Source organism: Triticum urartu, chromosome 1 (assembly GCF_003073215.2).
Source record: "Triticum urartu cultivar G1812 chromosome 1, Tu2.1, whole genome shotgun sequence".
Classification (NCBI taxonomy): domain Eukaryota; kingdom Viridiplantae; phylum Streptophyta; class Magnoliopsida; order Poales; family Poaceae; genus Triticum; species Triticum urartu.
In genome coordinates, this window is record NC_053022.1 from 139,369,961 (window position 1) to 139,374,420 (window position 4,460).

General features: G+C 43.5%; 1 pseudogene; it reads left to right on the forward strand.

Annotated features, from left to right (window-relative positions):
• The first annotated feature begins 417 nt into the window (after nt 1-417).
• On the forward strand, nt 418-3,553 carry LOC125551871 (annotated as a pseudogene).
• Nucleotides 3,554-4,460: the final 907 nt, after the last annotated feature.

Below are 4,460 nucleotides of genomic sequence, written 5' to 3' on the forward strand. Positions count from 1 at the left end.
CGTCCTTTTGCTGGTCTTGCTATTTTGATGGGGCGACCCAAATGGACACGGATTTTGTCCGTATTTTGATGATCTTTTGGTCGCCCCATTGGGCACCGAAGCAGAAGCGTTTTGTCTTTGCATTTTTCACTTGTGTATGTATGTGTAGAGACCGATAATATGTGAGGTTCGGAGCTCAGAATCATTTTCTTCACGCCTGCAGTCTTCTGATCTGACACTAGGACGGATGGGCATACCCATTACCCAGCAGATTCCTCATAGGATGTGACCCTATGCAATTAGTGAACCCAGCGGATTTCATTGACCGCTGAAATCGTTGACTGACAGCAAACTTGTCGACACATTTGCAACCCTGCTGTACCGGGCGACGGACGACGACTCTGCGATAGGTACGGGGCAGCCAGAGTCACCGTGTTTGTCCAGTGGAGTCCCGACTCCAATCGACTTCATTCCCCTCCGAAAATCAAAGAAGCAGCAGAAAGAAATGCAGGGGTAGCAGCTCACGCCATGTCCAAATCCAAATCCAAATAGCGTCGCCACTTACAAGACTTTTTTGGGTGTGTCGCTCTCAAAGGAATATTCCGCGCCAGGCCGCCGCTTCTTAAAAGCTTCTCTGACTCTGACTCCGATAGGCGGAGGAGGAGGCTACGCTTGTAAGGAGGAGAAGGAAGCAAGGAGGGAGGCAGCAGAAGCACCATGGATTCCCTCTGTAAGTGCCATACCATGGCTTTTCTCTCTCTCTCTCTCTCTCTCTCTCTCTCTCTCTCTCTCTCTGAATAATGCATCGATTTGATGTAAGTTAGCGCCCATGTATGTGTTTCCCCCCACAAAAGCTCGACTTGATCTGAATTTGATGATCTTGCTATTTTGAATCTCGGAGTAGCGCAACTTCATATGGCAAAGATGAAATTTGTATCGAATCGGTTCGTCAGAATCTTGAGTAGTTGCTTAGTTTCAAGATCCTGTGAACTGAATGCATTCTCTGACAGGGCACGCCTCCGTCATTGTCCTTGTGCTTCTAATCATTGGAGGATCCGATGCCAACCCAGCCGCCCGTCGCCACGGTCAGCTGGATGTAAACCACAAGAAGCAGCCACTACAGACATCCAGGCCTTACAACATTGCCCACAGGGGTTCCAATGGCGAAATACCCGAAGAGACAGCTGCCGCATATTTGGTAACCAGCAATTTACTCCTCAGTTACTTGCCCTTCCTTCTATGTTGCATCGGATTCAGATGGTAGTATATTTTAGTGCCACGTCAAATTCAACTGTACTTCCTCCATTTTCGAATTACTTGTCACATAAATGGATGTATATATAAATGGATGTATCTAGAACTAAAAATACGTCTATATACATCCATTTATGTGACAAGTAATTCCGGACGGAGGGAGTATTGCGTATTGAACCTAATAGTCTTCAGTGCCCGAGAAGACTATAGTATAATTTTAGGACAGCACATTCACATGCCCAACCATGATGAAAAGAGGTGTATGCTGAAGAATATCCCGAAGATCATGTCATGTCCAGATTGTTAGCCTGTTTATTAATCTGGTGGAGATTCTCTGAAGACTGAAATCCAATATGTTAATGCAAGCCTGATTTTTTATTTTTTTAAACCGAACCTGAATATATTTGTGCATTGTTTATGGCAGAGGGCTATCGAGGAAGGTGCAGACTTCATAGAGACTGATATACTTGCATCAGAGGACGGTCATCTGATATGTTTTCATGATGTAACACTGGATGACACGACCGACATCGCCAACCGTACCGAGTTCGTTGGCAGGAAGAGAACCTATGAAGTCCAGGGAGTAAATATGACTGGTTGGTTTACCGGTATGTGAAACTGTATCTTAAGCTTCTTTTGTTGCTAACTTGCTATTTCTAACATTTTTTGGTCGAGAATCTACTTCTGAATTTTGGAGTTCTTCTTGCTTCCAGTGGATTTTACACTAAGAGAACTGAAATCACTGAGGGTGAAACAGCGCTTCAGTTTCAGGGATCAACAGTATAATGGTATTACTTTTTGTCTTGTCTATTTCTTGCTTTCTTATTTTTCTTAATGCATTTTACTGCCCTTAAATATGACTCTCATGTTTGCCATCAACAATGAAATAAAATCATATTAGTCTCAGTCGTGTGTAATTCGGATGCCTTATACATTTTTAGTTATTACCTTCGATTCATAATAAGTGTCGCAGTTTTGAACTAACCCCAGTTCAAAACTGCGGTACTTATTTTGGATAGGAGGGAGTACTATTTAATGTCCTTTTAAATACATAACTCTTGTTTCTTTGCTACCGCTAATAATGTTCTCCTACTATATTGTAGGGAAGTACAATATTCTTACATTTGATGAGTTTATCTTGATTGCACTTCATGCTGACAGGGTGGTCGGAATATACCCAGAGATCAAGAATCCTATTTTCATCAACCAGCATGTAGGTGATTTCAACCTGACAAACTCCTTGGAACACATTGTTTACTTAAGAAATGAACCAACTTTAATGTCTACTGATTTCTTGAATATTCTTCCACAATATGATTTTTGAATAAACATGCAGGTCAAGTGGTCAGGTGGCAAGAAGTTTGAGGACAAGTTTGTCGAGACGCTTCTCAAGTATGGCTACAAAGGCAAATATATGTCCGAAGATTGGCTCAAGAAGCCGCTATTCATCCAATCCTTTGCTCCAACCTCACTAATTTACATCTCAAACATCACAAATGCTCCAAAACTACTTCTAATAGACGAAACCACAGTTCCAACTCAAGATACCAATCAGGTAAGATCAGCAGTAAGCACTACTTTTTTTTCTGCCAAGTTCGTCACCCGAAAACTCCTAGTTTTCAAAGACGATTTGTAATCTGCAGTCATACTATGAGATAACTTCGAACGGCTATCTCGCATTCATAAGGAAGTATGTAATTGGGATTGGGCCATGGAAGGATACAATTATCCCCCCAGAGAATAACCTTTTAGGCCCTGCAACCGATCTTGTGGCACGGGCACATGCTCTGAATCTTCAGGTGAGCAACACACGTTTCTCTCTGTTATCATATGCAAGGTCTTAGATGACAGTACCTTGCTGAATCATGGTGGCGTTCCAGGTGCATCCATACACATTCAGAAATGAGAACTCATACCTGCACTTCAACTTCCATCAAGACCCTTATGCTGAATATGAGTACTGGCTCAGAGAGATCAGAGTCGACGCGCTGTTCACCGATTTCACCGGCAGCTTGCGCAAGTACCAGGAGTGGACAGCTCCGCACCAAAACAAAGAAAAGAAGTGCAGAGGACCTCCTGCATGAGATCGCCCAGACGCTGAAGGTTGATGCTCACTAAAGCTTAGGTTGCCAAGTCTGTATACCTCCTACCTTTGAGGAGTTATTTCACTGTTGTCAGTACCGAGAAAATGGACTGGTCAATACCATTCTATGTAATTGCTTCCTACAAATCACGGGAAGTGGCAACTTTAGAGCATCATGGAGTTCCAAAAAACTTCATTTAGTGAAAATTTTCTTCCCGTTTCTGTGGGACATGCCAACGTTTCTAAAAAGGGATAATTTGGCATGCAGTCTGAATCGTTTTCCTGAGCATAGCGGCGACCGGTCATCTACCCTTCTCACTGACAGGCCCCGCTCGGTAGACAAAGTTATATGTGCATTGAATTCATGCTCCAACCAACTCATCCAAAAGTCCGGATTGATAAAGAGAAGCCGGCAATATATTTCAACACCCCCCTCACATCTAGGCTTATTTAGTCCTTAGACGTGGGATTTATCTAGGACGTAGAATCTTTTTTAATACTGCGTCGGCATGGTCTTGAACTCAAGACCTGCTGACTTTGATACCATATTGAATTCATACTCTAGCTAACTCATCCAAAAGTCCGAACCGATAGAGAGAGACGGGCAATATATTTCAACAGTGTGTTTCATGGTTGTCAGACGACGGCTCGTTATGTGTCTGAGCCGGGTTGGGCTAACATTTAATTATGCTTGTGTTAGTTCTTTTTGTCGGTATGGTCTTACTTGGTGAGTGGAGAGAGTTGTTGGGTGAGTCGACGTGATGTTGTAACACATCACAACGTTGGTGGTCACTGATAGTGTTCATATTAGCCCCGTACAAACACCATGATTACTTGCTAGTAGGCTCATACCTCCTCGAGGAGGAAACACACTCTTAGAAATGGCTCCCACCAACGACCCCCAAGGTCCCGAGCTACTACGGCCCAGCATCCCTAAGGAGTTTAGTAACTTGGTAAATAGATATGGTTCATGTCATTGTCAATTCACCAGCTACTCCTAGGAGCTTATTTCTGTCAGAGCATCCCCAATAGGTCTCCAAAAAGCCCCCCCCCCCCCCCCCCCCCCCCCCCAATGGTTATCATGGCTTTCTCAATAATTTTATTTGGGTTTGCAGGTTTAGATCCCTCCCTTTCGGTTTATATG